Source organism: Lithobates pipiens, unplaced genomic scaffold, assembly GCF_037356315.1.
Source record: "Lithobates pipiens isolate NorthernLeopardFrog02 unplaced genomic scaffold, aLitPip1_a1.2 Scaffold_8, whole genome shotgun sequence".
Lineage (NCBI taxonomy): Eukaryota > Metazoa > Chordata > Amphibia > Anura > Ranidae > Lithobates > Lithobates pipiens.
The window spans coordinates 59,142,347-59,159,674 of NW_027507903.1; the positions used below are offsets into that span (position 1 = coordinate 59,142,347).

At 46.2% G+C, this 17,328-nt stretch overlaps 1 protein-coding gene across 1 annotated transcript in view; it reads left to right on the forward strand.

Annotated features, from left to right (window-relative positions):
• The window catches only part of SH3GL3 (SH3 domain containing GRB2 like 3, endophilin A3), a 182,019-nt gene that overhangs the window by 159,764 nt on the left and 4,927 nt on the right, over positions 1–17,328 (forward strand). The window lies entirely within an intron of this gene.

Consider the following 17,328-nt stretch of genomic DNA (forward strand, 5'->3'; position numbering starts at 1 on the left):
TCAGGAACTGGTTAAATACACCTATGATGCAAAGAAATTAAGGGTCTATAATGTGTTTTTTTTTTTTTTTTTTTTTTTTTTTTTTAACCACTTGCCGACCGCCGCACGCCGATGTACGTCATCAGAATGGCACGGGCAGGCATAAGCACATACATGTACGTCCTTTGCCTCCCGCGGGTCGGTTTTCGTTCGGGAGCGATCCCGGACGAGGGGACGGCCATTCATTCATGGCCACCCCCTCGCGATCGCTCCCGACGAATGGAAATCCCCGGTGACATCACTTCCTCTCCTGTAATGTAAACACAGGAGAGGAAGTGATGTATTCTCTCCTCCGTGTCGGTATTTTTCGTTCCGACACGGAGGAGAGCGGATCAGTGAGTTGCACCAACACATCCCACACACAGTAGAACATGCCAGGCACACTCACACCCCCCCTTTACCCCCCGATCACCCCCCCAATTACCCCTGCCCCCCAGTCACAGTGACACCAATGTCATTTTTTTTTTTTTTTTTTTTTTTTTTTTGCATTGGTGTCATTTGTGACTGTAATAACTGTTAGGGCAGTTAGGGTTAGCCCCCTTTAGTTCTAATGTACCCCCCTAACCCCCCCAATAAAGGTTTAACCCCGTGATCACCCCCCGTCGCCAGTGTCACTAAGGCTGGGTTCACATTGCAGCGGTTTATGAGAACGAATGTGATTCGCACCGCACTGCAGTGCAAATCACATCCGATCTCTGTGCGATTCGAGTTCAGCCATTCGCCGCACCCGCCGCACCCGCCACACCCGCCGCACCCGCCGCAAATTCGCACGGGACCCTTTTTTTGGCCCGCAGCAGAATCGGATCGCATGGGTGTTCACACCATGCGATCCGAGTTTGCAGATCGCACTGCGATATGCGAACTGATCTGGGGGTGTCAGTAACATTTCACTGACACTCCCAGCAGTTCGCATAGGGCAGTGTGAACTGCCGCCGGGAGGCATGCGATGCGGGAACCCGCCGCGGATTCGCGGCGTTTCCGCATCGCTCCAGTGTGAACCCAGCCTAATAAGCGATCATTTTTCTGATCGCCGTATTAGTGTCACAGGTGACGCTAGTTAGGCAGGTAGGTATTTAGGTTCGCCGCAGCTTTTTATAGCGCTAGGGACCCCCATATACTACCGCATAAAGCCCCCTGATTGCCCCCTAGTTAACCCTTTCACCAGTGATCACCATATAACTGTTACAGGTGACGCTGGTTGGTTAGTTATTTTTTTATAGTTTCAGGGCACCCGCCATTTATTACCTAATAAAGGTTTAACCCCCTGATCACCCGGCAGGTGTCATTTGTGACTAATAACTGTTAGGGCAGTTAGGGTTAGCCCCCTTTAGTTCTAAGGTACCCCCCTAACCCCCCCAATAAAGGTTTAACCCCGTGATCACCCCCCGTCGCCAGTGTCACTAAGGCTGGGTTCACATTGCAGCGGTTTATGAGAACGGATGTGATTCGCACCGCACTGCAGTGCAAATCACATCCGATCTCTGTGCGATTCGAGTTCAGCTATACAGATAGTATGGCTGAATTCGTGTCGCACCCGCCGCAAACTCGCACGGGACCCTTTTTTTGGTCCGCAGCAGAATCGGATCGCATGGGTGTTCACACCATGCGATCCAAGTTTGCAGATCGCACTGCGATATGCGAACTGATCTGGGGGTGTCATTAACATTTCACTGACACTCCCAGCAGTTCGCATAGGGCAGTGTGAACTGCCGCCGGGAGGCATGCGATGCGGGAACCCGCCGCGCATTCGTGGCGTTCCCGCATCGCTCCAGTGTGAACCCAGCCTAATAAGCGATCGTTTTTCTGATCGCTGTATTAGTGTCACAGGTGACGCTAGTTAGGCAGGTAGGTATTTAGGTTCGCCGCAGCTTTTTATAGCGCCAGGGACCCCCATATACTACCGCATAAAGCCCCCTGATTGCCCCCTAGTTAACCCTTTCACCAGTGATCACCATATAACTGTTACAGGTGACGCTGGTTGGTTAGTTATTTTTTTATAGTTTCAGGGCACCCGCCATTTATTACCTAGTCTCACTAGTGTACCCCTAAATTTAGGGGTGTCTACTTTCTAAAATGGGGTCATTTGGGGGGGGGGGGTTTGTGCCATCTTGGCATTTTATGGCCTTCAAAACTGTAACGCCCTTAGAAAGCCTGAAGGCGGTGCTTGGTTTTTGGGGCCCCGTACGCGGCTAGGCTCCCAAAAAGTCCCACATATGTGGTATCCCCGTACTCAGGAGAAGCAGCAGAATTTATTTTGGGGTGTCATTTCACATATGCCCATGGCATGCGTGAGCAATATATCATTTAGTGACAACTTTGTGAAAAAAAAAAAAAGTTTGTAATTTTCCCGCAACTTGTGGCAAAATATAAAATATTCCATGGACTCAACATGCCTCTCAGCAAATAGCTTGGGGTGTCTACTTTCTAAAATGGGGTCATTTGTGGGGGTTTTGTGCCATCTTGGCATTTTATGGCCTTCAAAACTGTAATAGGTAGTGAGAAGTGAACTCAAAAAATTACGCCCTTAGAAAGCCTGAAGGCGGTGCTTGGTTTTCGGGGCCCCGTACGCGGCTAGGCTCCCAAAAAGTCCCACATATGTGGTATCCCCGTACTCAGGAGAAGCAGCAGAATTTATTTTGGGGTGTCATTTCACATATGCCCATGGCATGCATGAGCAATATATCATTTAGTGACAACTTTGTGAAAAAAAAAAAAAAAAAAAAAAGTTTGTAATTTTCCCGCAACTTGTGGCAAAATATAAAATATTCCATGGACTCAACATGCCTCTCAGCAAATAGCTTGGGGTGTCTACTTTCTAAAATGGGGTCATTTGTGGGGGTTTTGTGCCATCTTGGCATTTTATGGCCTTCAAAACTGTAATAGGTAGTGAGGCGTGAAATCAAAAATTGACGCCCTTAGAAAGCCTGAAGGCGGTGCTTGGTTTTCGGGGCCCTGTACGCGGCTAGGCTCCCAAAAAGTCCCACATATGTGGTATCCCCGTACTCAGGAGAAGCAGCAGAATTTATTTTGGGGTGTCATTTCACATACGCCCATAGCATGTGTGAGCAATATATCATTTAGTGACAACTTTGTGTAAAAAAAAAAAAAAAATTTTTTTTTTGTCATTATTCAATCGCTTGAGGCAAAAAAATAAAATATTCAATGGGCTCAACATGCCTCTTATCAATTTCCTTAGGGGGTCTACTTTCCAAAATGGGGTCATTTGGGGGGGTTTTGTACTGCCCTGTCATTTTAGCACCTCAAGAAATGAGATAGGCAGTCGTAAACTAAAAGCTGCGTAAATTCCAGAAAACGTACCTTAGTTTGTAGATGTGACAACTTTTGCGCAAACCAATAAATATACAATTATTGACTTTTTTTTTACCAAAGACATGTGGCTGAATACATTTTGGCCTAAATGTATGACTAAAATTGAGTTTATTGGATTTTTCTAATAACAAAAAGTAGAAAATATCATTTTTTTTCAAAATTTGCGGTCTTTTTACGTTTATATCGCAAAAAATAAAAATCGCAGAGGCAATCAAATACCATCAAAAGAAAGCTCTATTTGTGGGAAGAAAAGGACGCAAATTTTGTTTGGGTACAACATTGCATGACCGCGCAATTACCAGTTAAAGCAGCGCAGTGCCAAAGTGTAAAAAGACCTCTGGTCATTTACCAGCAAAATGGTCCGGTCTGAAAGTGGTTAAGTGAGCAGGGGATCAAATCATTTTCCCCACTGTATGTGTGTTGGGTTATGTTGGACAACCTTCCCTAATGCATTGCCTGTGACCCCAGTGTTTCAGTTGTGCTGAATAAATTTTCATGACTTTTCCAGGTCGCACATTCTCACCATTGTAAAGATATTCCATGTTTCTGTTTGCTATTATTTTCTTAAACCTTTATACTAGGTTAAACCTCATGAAAGATGAAGATTGGTTTTAATAAGATATTAGCTTTAAATGTGAAGTGATTAGATTTTTTTTGTTACAGTGCACAGAAATCCATACAATAGGTGTAATTATATAAAATGTACAATTTTTGTGCCGGTTCACATAGGGACGACACGACTCAGACGCGACCTGCACACGACTTCAGCAGCGACTTGCAAAACAACTTCTGTATAGAAGTCAATGTAAGTCGCCTGAAGTCGCCCCAAAAATAGTACAGGAACCTTTTTCGGCAAGTCGACTTGAGTCGCTCCTATTTAGAAGGTTCCATAGTATGGAACGGAGTGCGACTTTTTAGGCAGCTAAGTCGCCTGACAAGTCGCTCCTGTGTGAACCGTCACTCAAAGGACACGTTTACCTTTAAAAAAAAATAATAATAAATGCACATCTTTTTGCAGGTAAAAATGTGCATTTATTATTTTTGTTGGGAGCCTGAAAAGCATTGCACCCATGATCAGCAGATTGCAGGTGCTATGCAGGGCTTTTGCAGACTGTGTGTAAGCTGTTTGGACGTACATCGCAATGACCAAGCAGTTGCGCATTAACAGGAAGCATCAACAAATTACCACAGCGCCCAAAAGCACAGTGGTAGCTCATTGAGAACTACAAGCCGACAGCTGCAAATGCTGCTGGATCTTGTAGTTTTCAATTCACAGAACTCTGTGAATGAGTGACGAGGGCAGAGCCTTAGTGAACTGCTGAGAGCCTGAGCCGGCCGCTCCCACGCCTTACACAGTCCAGTGAGCGAGGGGGGCAGAGCAGAGAGCCGATGACTGAGCAATCAACTGTGTTAGATCTCTTGGTTCTCTGTGTTAGAGCCAATGGGGGACAGATGCTGCATCAGACCAATGCTGCATCTACCTAGGTAATTTTATGTTAATAAGGAAACAAGAGAAAGCACCTTCTAAGTGCAGTATGTTCATACAGTTTATTTAGTCAAAGGGTCTCAAACACAAGAGATGAGATCAGTACATGCTCATCATGGGTAGCTGGAGCTACGGTTTCCTTATGACAGATCCCTTGGGTTCGTTGGAGTAGATTGCTTTTCCCTGATTCTGAACAGTTTGTCTAGGACACGTTCAGGATGGGGGGGGTGGGGGGGAGTGGATGTACATAAAAGTGGATCTAGAGGCAGAAGGCTTTTTACCTTAATGCATTCTATACATTTAGGTAAAAAACCTTCTGCATGACGCTCCTCCGAACCGATGCTGCAACCCCCCACCCCCTGCTCGCTCACCTGAACCTGATCTTGATCCAGCATTGTGCGCGATAGCAGAGACTTGGCTCAGACGCCGAGTCATTGGCTCCAGCTGCTAATAATCACAGCCAGTGAGGGAGGGGGTGGGGTTGATTGTTTAGGGACACGCAGAACTAGCTCAGGAGTGAGCAGGCTCAAGAGCCCCCATAGCAAGTAAAGGGAGAAGTGAGGAGCACTGCCGGGAGACCTGAGAAGAGGATCGGAGCTGCTCTCTGCAAAACCAATTCACAGAGCAGGCGAATATAACCTGTTGTGTGTGTGTGTGTGTGTTTTTTTTTTTTTTTTTATTCCTTCTATAATCACTTTTACCCTAAATTCTTCCACGTGGATTATTGTTAGACCGTTCGAGATTTCATTAACATTAAGTGTTTTTCTACTGACAGGCTTTTCTGAAATGAATTTATAGTTATCCAGTGTTATACAACTAGCTTAGATGTGAATAATGCTTAGCTGAGCTCTCCTTTAAAATATTAATGGGAAAACGCATATCTTGTGTGAAATGTGAGCAATTAGCATGTAGTTAATTACTGCCTTGCAGCCAGCTTTTCAGAGTTGGAGATGATGTGATGCATATCAATGAGATATGCTTGTATTTAGTTTGTCTGATTTCATACCAGACCCACTATAATGAAACCAATTCTCATACATATAATTGACTCCGTAATAATTATAATAAAATGAACTGTGTGGTATGGATGTGATCTCAAAGTGCCTTTATTGCACAGTTAACGCCCTAACTAAACTGTTATAAATGTGCCCTTATTTGTCATTACAAGGATTCCCAGTCCTGATCATAAATCCTTTGGCATATCTGGGGAGCTTTACTATAGGTCCTTCCTCAGTATTGGTCCCCTTGGTGCCCAGGGTTTCCCAAGTGAAGTAGGTTTCATTGACTTTGAGTTGATAGTTTGGGAACCTGTTTCTACCCCTTAACTTAGTCTCACTATTCACCATGCAGCCTGTTCATTGCAGTACAAAACAATTAGACTTAAGAATCATACTAAGTCTGACCATAGACAGACAGAGTGGTTTTCTTTGCTGCAACTGAAAAACGCTTGATTCCCCATCAGCACAGTCGGTGTTGATGGGGAGAATCCCTCCCGCAGAGCCACTGTGTTCTCTCGGCAGGAGAGAACACAATGCCCTGCCAGGAGAAGACAGTGATTATTGCTAGTGGCTATAACCTGCTAGCAATAATCACATGTAAAATCCAACAGGCTGGTTATACCCAAGACTTGGGGCACCAACAGGTGCATGGAGCTTCCAGAAAACACAGGGAAGGTGTGTGTGTGTGTGTGTGTGTGTGTGTGTGTGTGTACCTCTTACTTTGACACATTCACTTTTATAGAAGTGGATATATTGTTTCTTCTGTTTGTGCAAAAATTATCCTTAAGATCTGTTTTCTCGTTGAGTGTTGATGGTTATTTACTATGTCTTTCACACCACTTCCAACTACGGTGTAAAATGATAGTTCTTCTACGAAGTAGTTGAGACAAGTGCTTAAATCAAGCTCTTGCAACTGCTGCCTCTCACCCGTGAGCCTGATACTGGCTTTAAGAGCTGGCGAAGGGCTTTCCCGAAAAGTGAACCAGGCGACTCTACAGCTGCCCAGTCACTTTCACGAGGATCTCATCAGCAGCGCCATGCATATGAGATGTCATCACAAATGTGGGAGTGAGAACATTAATTTTAGGGTCCTGATTTATGATTGACACGGAACTGATATACTGTAAAGGCTTTTAAAGCGTTGCCTATTGGGAATTTTGAGTTCCATCATTTTTAGCAATTACACGGATGTGCACATTTTTAAGACTTAATGTGTTTGGTAGCCCAGTCATTTATATTTTACCAGAAATTGGGTGTATTTTGTGTGCTCTGGAATTCATTTTGGTGTATTTTTTTTTTCCTGAGAATATGCATTTAATAAATAACAACTAGTATTGTGCAACCTAAAAAAAATTACAGCTACCACCATTTTATTGTCCAGGGTCTTTGCTTTCAAAAAAATACATTACAATAATTTCTATTTCAAATTTTTCTTTTTTTAAATGCAGATTTTAACGTGCAACACAAATTTAAAAAAATTGCTTCTGTAGGTAAGTGGTTTATGCCCTGCGTTGCATATGATGGTGCCAATTCCCCACCCACAGACCAGAAAGTTAAGGAAAGGAGAAGAGTGCCAGCTGAGCATTTATAACCCATGCAGTGCTTGGCTTGTTTTAGCAGTCCTATCTTCCTTATTAATGCATCATCATTAAACCGCTGAAGCTCATTGGGAGATGTTGATCTCCCAAAACCACTATCCCAAATATACCGAGCCATGCTGCCATCCATCCAGGTTGGCCTGGCGGTCTGCCTGGTTTGTGGTGGACGAAAGTGCGGAAGCTAGACAGCGAAGACTGGGTGGACATGTGAGATTACCCGCTTCAGCCATTGGTTGCGGCTAGAGACAAACTGATTTAATTCAAAATCTTACATAGGATCTACTATACGCCACAACGTCTGCATCGCATATACCCAGCCTCCTCAGCTAGCTGCTGGAGATGCTCTGGTACTCATGCAGGCTTCACACACTTTTTTTTTTTTTTTTAATTGCCACACATTTAAAGATTGGTGGGAGGTGACTCAATTCATCCATGGGTTAACCACTATGCCTGTCCCCCTGACAGTTAGTGTTTGTAGTGCTGGCATTCGCTAATGTAACACACACTTTATTAAAGTATCCTCTTATTTTATGCAAGAAAGAACATCGTTCTCAAATGGAAGTCAGCTGGACCCCCTACCTTGTCATTATGGAAACAGTCCGTCAATACTGTGATACCCCTCTACAAAGCAACATACTTATCCCAAAAAATAGGAAAAAGTTTGTCAACTGTAGAATCAGTCTGTCTACAAATGCCAATCAGACCTTAGTAGACCAATCTAGTTAAACTTCCTAAAGATATACATGGTTTTACATGGAGCTGGGACTTATGCCTAGGATAAGCGAGTGGTTGCGTAGGCCCCTACAGATATTGTACCGATCACCTGAGTGGTGTGTGTTTAGAACTTGGTGATATTTGGTAAGTTGGTAAGTTAAGTTATGAGATGTATCGTGTTGGGCACAAGGCTATGTGCACCAGTTAGCCGGGGTATGCCCCAATGGCTCTCTTTTTATATCTATAACTCATAAACGTAAAAAAAAAAATCCCCCAAAAAAAAAGTTAAAGCTCAGAGGAGCCTGGTGCCAGTAGTTGTCCCCAGTATTGTACATGTAGCTGCTATTTTGCTTTCTTAGAAAATGGAGCGGGTCATTTGTCTTGTTCAGGTGCCCCATGGCATGTTCCTGAAGATCTTATTTCAGAAGCCACACATTTCAGAGTCATTTCAGCCTTCTCTATTTCTTCCTTCTCTGTTTAACACAGAAGTCTTCTATGAATGGCTCATAGCTTTGTTTTTACACAGAGATTCAAGGCGCCAGAAGGATAATTGCTTCGTTGGGGAAAAAACCCAGACTTGTTCAGGGGGGGGGGGGGCAATCCTCAGTCTGGTCACTTATTGTATTCCATGCGTCTCAGTCAGCACATGAAAACGGTCAGAGTATATTATTCATGTGTTTTGTTTTTAAAATGCTGTAATATTCAGTTTTTAAAGCCTGAGGCTCGGTTCACACAGGGGGCGATGCGAGGCGACACGACTTGCCTCGCCGCGACCTGCCACGACCTCAGCGGCGACTTGCAAATGACTTCTGTATAGAAGTCAATGCAAGTCGCCCCGAGGTCGCCCAAAAGTAGTACAGGAACCTTTTTTCTAAGTCTGAGCGACTCGAGTCGCTCCTCTTAGAACGGTTCCGTAGTACAGAACGGGGGCGACTTGTCAGGTCGCGGCACGGCAAGTCGTGTCGCCTCGCGTCGCCCCCTGTGTGAACGGAGCCTGAGCTTCTGTGTTTACATGTGTGGTCAGTTTTACTGCAGAATTCTGGATGATTGTACCAACCATTTTTCACCTACCAGTTTAGGGGTTTTTTTTGTTTTTTTTTTGTCTTGTTTTTTTCTTCTTCTCTAAGGCCTCATGCACACGAGACGCAGTTAAACGCACGTTCAGAGGCAGTTGGACACTTTTTTTCAACTGCTCCTGAACTCATTCAATGTTATCCTATGTGTCCATGCACACAGTCTCGTTTTTTGCCGTTTTTATGCAGTTGCGTTTAACCTCGTTTTTCCAGAAGCAAAAAAATGGGTTCAGACGCAAAAGTTTCCACGTTTCAGACGCAAAACGCGGCAAACCGCCGCTACCGCGTTTTTGCCGCGTTTTCGTTTATAAGCGTTTTTAAAGGTGACCTTTTTTTTACATTAAAAATCTCAAAAATGATTGCAAATGATGAAAAACCATTAGAAAAATATTTTAAACAATTGCAATTGCAAGTGGACAATCCACAACTTGTGGCAAGTGACATGGCAGGTGGCAAGTGACGTGGCAAGTGGACAATCCACAACTTGTGGCAAGTGACGTGGCAGGTGAAGTGGCAAGTGACGTGGAAAGTGGACAATCCACAACTTGTGGCAAGTGACCTGGCAGGTGACGCGGCAAGTGACCTGGCATGTGACGTGGCAAGTGGACAATCCATAACTTGTGGCAGGTGACGTGGCAAGTGGACAATCCACTTGTGGCAGGTGACGTGGCAAGTGGACAATCCACTTGTGGCAGGTGACGTGGCAAGTGGACAATCCACTTGTGGCAGGGGACGTGGCAAGTGACTTGGCAAGTGGACAATCCACAACTTGTGTCAGGTGACGTGGCATGTGACGTGGCAAGTGGACAATCCACAACTTGTGGCAAGTGATGTGGCAAGTGGACAATCCACTTGTGGCAGGTGACGTGGCAGGGGACGTGGCAAGTGACATGGCAAGTGGACAATCCACAACTTGTGGCTGGTGACGTGGCAAGTGGACAATCCACAACTTGTGGCAGGTGACGTGGAAAGTGATGTGGCAAGTGGACAATCCACAACTTGTGGCAGGTGATGTGGCTGGTGACGTGGCAAGTGGACAATCCACAACTTGTGGCATGGCAGGTGACGTGGAAAGTGGACAATCCACATCTTGTGGCAAGTGACGTGGCAGGTGATGTGGCAAGTGACGTGGAAAATGGACAATCCACAACTTGTGGCAGGTGACGTGGCAAGTGACCTGGCAGGTGACGCGGCAAGTGACCTGGCATGTGACGTGGCAAGTGGACAATCCATAACTTGTGGCAGGTGACGTGGCAAGTGGACAATCCACTTGTGGCAGGTGACGTGGCAAGTGGACAATCCACTTGTGGCAGGGGACGTGGCAAGTGACTTGGCAAGTGGACAATCCACAACTTGTGTCAGGTGACGTGGCATGTGACGTGGCAAGTGGACAATCCACAACTTGTGGCAAGTGGACAATCCACTTGTGGCAGGTGACGTGGCAGGGGACGTGGCAAGTGACGTGGCAAGTGGACAATCCACAACTTGTGGCTGGTGACGTGGCAAGTGGACAATCCACAACTTGTGGCAGGTGACGTGGAAAGTGATGTGGCAAGTGGACAATCCACAACTTGTGGCAGGTGATGTGGCTGGTGACGTGGCAAGTGGACAATCCACATCTTGTGGCAGCTGACGTGGCAAGTGATGTGGCAAGTGACGTGGCAGGTGATGTGACAAGTGGACAATCCACATCTTGTGGCAGCTGACGTGGCAAGTGATGTGGCAAGTGAACAATCCAAAATTTGTGGCAGGTGACGTGGCAAGTGACGTGGCAAGTGGACAATCCACAACTTGTGGCAAGTGACATGGCAGGTGGCAAGTGATGTGGCAAGTGGACAATCTACAACTTGTGGCTGGTGACGTGGCAAGTGGACAATCCACAACTTGTGGCAGGTGATGTGGCTGGTGACGTGGCAAGTGGACAATCCACATCTTGTGGCAAGTGACGTGGCAGGTGATGGGGCAAGTGACGTGGCAGGTGATGTGACAAGTGGACAATCCACATCTTGTGGCAAGTGACGTGGCAGCTGACGTGGCAAGTGACGTGGCAAGTGGACAATCCAAAACATGTGGCAGGTGACGTGGCAAGTGACGTGGCAAGTGGACAATCCACAACTTGTGGCAAGTGACGTGGCAAGTGGACAATCCACAACTTGTGGCAAGTGACATGGCAGGTGGCAAGTGATGTGGCAAGTGGACAATCCACAACTTGTGACAGGTGACGTGGCAAGTGACGTGGCGGGTGATGTGGCAAGTCACGTGGCAAGTGGAAATCCACAACTTGTAGCAGGTGATGTGGCTGGTGACGTGGCACGTGGACAATCCACAACTTGTGGCAGGTGGCATGGCAGGTGACATGGAAAGTGGACAATCCACATCTTGTGGCAAGTGACGTGGCAAATGACGTGGCAGGTGACGTGGCAAGTGACGTGGCAGGTGATGTGGCAAGTGGACAATCCCCAACTTGTGGCAGGTGACGTGGCAAGTGGACAATCCACATCTCGTGGCAAGTGACGTGGCAGGTGATGTGGCAAGTGACGTGGCAAGTGGACAATCCACAACTTGTGGCAGGTGATGTGGCAGGTGATGTGGCAAGTGGACAATCCCCAACTTGTGGCAAGTGACGTGGCAAGTGGACAATCCAAAACTTGTGGCAGGTGATGTGGCAAGTGGACAATCCACAACTTGTGGCAGGTGCCGTGGCAAGTGACACGCTAAATACAAGTACACTGCAGCTCTCACAGCTGCTGCTACTCACTCTGGTCTCACAAAATTGCTGAAATAGTTAATACTGTTTTTTGAGCTGGGGAGCTTAACTAAAGGCTTCTAGACGCAAACTCAGTAAAACACCGCTAAATCGCGGTAAAAATCACGGCAAACCGCGCGTTTCTAAACGCCGGTTTCAGCTTTTAAAAACGCGTCCAGCAGAGTTCGCATATGCGTCTCGTGTGCATGAAGCCTAAGGCATTAAAACGAAATTCCAGCTATGCCTTTTAAAACATTGTTTGCAAAGTCCAACTCCAGCCAAAACATTGTTTGGCTTTTAATAGAATGGAGAAGCGCTAAAACTTGTCAGGGTTTTTTGAATACCAGTTCAAGCTGCACTAACGCCCAATTGTGTGCTTGGCGTAAGCGCAAGTGGTCCCCTACAAGCAGCTAGAGGTAAAAAAATGCCATAAATCTGTCCCCTATTTTGTAGACGCTATAACTTTTGCGCAAACCAATCGCTATACACTTTTTTTGCTTTTTTATTTTTTACCAAAAATAAGAAATACATATCAGCCTAATAAAATAATGTATCCGCGCTTAGGCCAAAGGGTAAATAAGGTGTGCAGCCTACCCTGCTAGGTCCCCAATAGGGGACTAGAATGATAATCATGCAAGTATAAGGCTCGGTTCACACAGGGGGCGATGCGAGGCGACACGACTTGCCTCGCCACGACCTTCCACGACCTCAGCGGCGACTTGCAAATGACTTCTGTATAGAAGTCAATGCAAGTCGCCCCGAGGTCGCCCAAAAGTAGTACAGGAACCTTTTTTCTGAGTCGGAGCGACTCGAGTCGCTCCTCTTAGAACGGTTCCATTGTACAGAACGGGGGCGACTTGTCAGGTCGCGGCACGGCAAGTCGTGTCGCCCCCTGTGTGAACTGGCCCTAAGGGTAAATGGCGCTTTATATATACATTTATATTTATTTATTTTTTATATACTTGTATTTTTTGTATTGGAGTATCACGGTTTATATATCACTTTTAAACATTTATTTATATCAAGTTCATATTTATTTGGCAACCTAGTGAGGTTTTCACCACTGGTATATGCACATTGGTAATTTATTAGGATTGCACTATTGGTATATGCACTTTTATTAGTCACTAGAGGAATAATAGCACAAGTGAACAAGGTCTGTCGCCTTTCATTATATAGGTAGCGCCATTTACCCTTATACTTTCACATATCGGCCTAAACTGGGGAAGATTTTTTTTTTTTGTTTAGTTTTTTTTGTGGGATATTTATTATAGCAAAAAGCAAAAAATATATATATTTTTTTTTCAAAATTTGTTTTTTTTTTTGTATTTTTTTGTTTTATAGCGAAAATCATAGAAATGGCAGAGGTGATGAAATGCCACCAAAAGAGAGCTTTATTTTTTGGGAAAAAAAGGACATCAATTTTGGGTACAGCGTTGCACAACTGCGCAATTGTCAGTTAAAGCTACGCAGTTCCGTATTGCAAAATATGGCCTGGTTATTAAAGGGGTAAAGCCTTCCGGTCCTGTTTAGGAATGTGCTTAAGGTATCCATGGTTCAATCCGAGGAACATTACTGAAGTTCAGGTGCTAAATCAGACCCCCATTGAAGTCAACAGGAACCAAATAAAAAAAATGTAAACAATGCCCATTTTCTAGGTTCTATGCAAGAAATTTTTAAACCTTCTATATGGGGGGGATCAACAGTGCTCTGTGAAACCAGCGCAAAAACAATCAATGTAAATAGACAAATTTTTATTAACCGTTTTGGCTAAAAAATTACTTGGAACACCTCAAACATTATTATTATTTTTTAGCAGAGGCCCTAGAGAATAAAATGGTGGGGGCTACATTTATTTTGTCACATGGTGCAGTGGTTTCTCAATTGCAATTTATTTTATATATTTTTTTAAAATACACTTTAATTACCGTATAATGCAAAAAAACACATTATACAACACAATTTTTGGTAATGCATAAAAGATGTTACGCTGAGTAAATGGATACCCAACAGGTCATGCTTTAAAATTGCACTCGCTCTTAGACTGGGCAATAAACTATGATATTTAACCACTTGAGATCCGCGCTATAGTCAAATGACGGCTACAGCGCGGATCTCAATTTCCGGGACGACGTCTATCGACGTCGTCCCCTTTAAGAGCTCCCTGCGCGCTTCCGGGAGCGCGCATCGGGGAAAATCTGTGTTGGCCGTGTCCCCTGGACACAGCCAATCACAGATCGCTGTAAACGGCCAATCACAGCGGCCGTTTACAGCGCGATCGCCGCCTCCAATGGGTGATGATCTCAAATGTAAACAAATGAGATCATCACCCATTGCCGAATCTGTCTCCTCACACAGCGATAGCGTGTGAGGAGAGAGCGTGAGTGACAGTTTTCTACCAACATAAACCTTGCCAGTGCCAATATAAACCCTGCCAGTGCCCAGATCTACCCCACCTGTGCCCAGATCTACCCCACCTGTGCCCACCTGTGCACCGCCAGTGCCCACCTGTGCACCACCAGTGCCCCATCTGTGCACCGCCAGTGCCCATCTGTGCACCGCCAGTGCCAATCGGTGCCCATCTGTGCCTCAGCAGTGCCCATGTGTGCCGCCTCAGCAGTGCCCATGTGTGCCGCCTCAGCAGTGCCCATGTGTGCCGCCTCAGCAGTGCCCATCTGCTGCCTCATCAGTGCACATCCGTGCAATAAATCAGTGCACATCCGTGCCGACTCAGCAGTGCCCATCTGCCGACTCAGCAGTGCCCATCTGCCGACTCAGCAGTGCCCATCTGCCGCCTCAGCAGTGCCCATCTGCCGCCTCATCAGTGCACATCCGTGCAATAAATCAGTGCACATCTGTGCCGACCCATCAGTGCCCATCTGCCGACCCATCAGTGCCCATCTGCCGACTCAGCAGTGCCCATCTGTGCCGCCTCAGCAGTGCCCATCTGTGCCGCCTCAGCAGTGCACATCCGTGCAATAAATCAGTGCACATCTGTGCCGACTCAGCAGTGCCCATCTGTGCCGCCTCAGCAGTGCCCATCTGTGCCGCCTCAGCAGTGCACATCCGTGCAATAAATCAGTGCCCATCTGTGCCGCCTCAGCGGTGCCCATCTGTGCCGACTCAGCAGTGCCCATCTGTGCCGCCTCAGCAGTGCCCATCTGTGCCGCCTCAGCAGTGCCCATCTGTGCCGCCTCAGCAGTGCCCATCTGCCGCCTCAGCAGTGCACATCCGTGCAATAAATCTGCACATCTGTGCAATAAATCAGTGCCCATCTGTGCCGACCCATCAGTGCCCATCTGTGCCACCTCAAAAGTGCCCATCTGTGCCACCTCAAAAGTGCCCATCTGTGCCACCTCAAAAGTGCCCATCTGTGCCACCTCAAAAGTGCCCATCAGTGCTACCATGGCTAAACGTGTCTTTTCCGCTGAGGAGGCGTACCAAATTATTTCCACAGCCGACGAGAGCAACGGGGAGCTCTCCTCTTCAGATTCCTATTCGGATTCTGAAGCCGACGTAAATTATGAGCCAGTCCTCGGCAGTGAAACACTGACTGAATCCGAGGAGGAAGATATCCGGCCCATCAAGCGAAGGCGTTCTAGTGAGGCAGTGCCGTCCACCAGCACCGCAGTGCCGTCCACCAGCACCGCAGTGCCGTCCACCAGCACCGCAGTGCCGTCCACCAGCACCGCAATGCCGTCCACCAGCACCGCAGTGCCCCAGCAAGAAAGGCCAAGTACCAGTGGGGTGTCATCTCAGCCCCAAAGGGTTAGGAGCCATGCTGGCCTTCCCTATGCCCGTCAGAACCCCTTGTGGCTTCCTCCTAATTCAGGAGAGGCCAATGTTCCCCCTTTCACCGCCCAGCCAGGAGTCCAGGTGGACACGGAGAATTTTAGCCCTATAGATTTTTTTAATTTACGGAGGACATGTTGGCGTCAATTGTGGCCCAGTGCAACCTGTATGCACAACAATTTTATTTTTCAAAATCCGACCTCTTATTATGCCCGTCCCTACGAATGGAGAGACCTAACGGTGGAGGAGTTCAAGGTTTTTTTAGGCCTCACATTTAATATGGGACTCAACAAAAAAAATCAATTGCGTAACTACTGGTCAACCCACCCCCTCCACCACTCACCGCTCTTCTCCGCGGTAATGCCCAGAACCAGGTATCAGATGATCCTAAGGTTCTTACATTTCAGTGACAATTCCCAGTGCCTTCCACGAAATGATCCAAATTATGACCAGCTTTACAAAATTCGACCAATACTAAATTATTTTTCAGAAATATTCCCCATATTGTTTACCTCGGACCAACACATATGTGTGGATGAGTCCCTTATTAAATTTAGTGGCAGGCTTAGAATGAAGCAATTTATGCCCAGCAAAAGGGCCCGCTATGGGGTGAAGGTCTACAAATTATGTGACCGAGCCACAGGGTACACATATTCATTCAAGGTGTACGAAGGGAAGGACACCCAGCTACAGCCCCCTAATTGTCCGGACTACTTGGCATCCAGCGGAAAAATTGTTTGGGACCTCATATACCCCCTACTGGATAAAGGCTACCACCTCTATGTAGATAACTTCTACACATCTCTGCCCCTGTTCCACAACCTTCACCGGAAGAAGACGCCAGCATGTGGCACTGTAAAAAAGAATCGGAAGGGCTTTCCTCAAAGTCTGGTGAACAAGAAGCTGCGGAAAGGAGAAACCGCAAGTCTGAGAAACAAGGAGGTTCTGGCAGTGAAGTGGAGGGACAGAAGGGATGTATACATGTTATCTTCTATCCACAACGATACCTTCGTGGAAATCCCCAGAAGGAATGGCCCCGTAAAGAAACCCAAATGCATTTCCGAATATAATTTGTTCATGGGAGGAGTCGACTTCAACGACCAAATGATGGAACCATATCTTGTCACAAGACTGACATACCATTGGTACAAAAAAGTAGCAATTTATTTTTTTCAATTGGCCATTTATAATTCCTATGTCATTTACCGCAACTCCACCCAAAACCCCAAACGTTTCTTTGGCTACCAGGAGGAAGTTTTCACTGCCCTTATTTTCCCAAACGGCCCACCAGAAAATATCACATCAGACGTTGTTAGTCGACTCTCCGAGCGCCACTTTCCCGATAAAATCCCCCCCAAACCAACAGGCAAAAGACACCAAAAAAGATGTAAGGTGTGTACCAGAGCAGGAGTCAGAAGAGACACATCTTATTATTGTGCACAATGTCCTTCCCAACCAGGCCTCTGTATAGGCGACTGTTTTCGGCGTTACCATACTTCAATACATTTTTAGTGAAGTATGGTAAACATAATGCTCAGTTCCTGCCTTCATA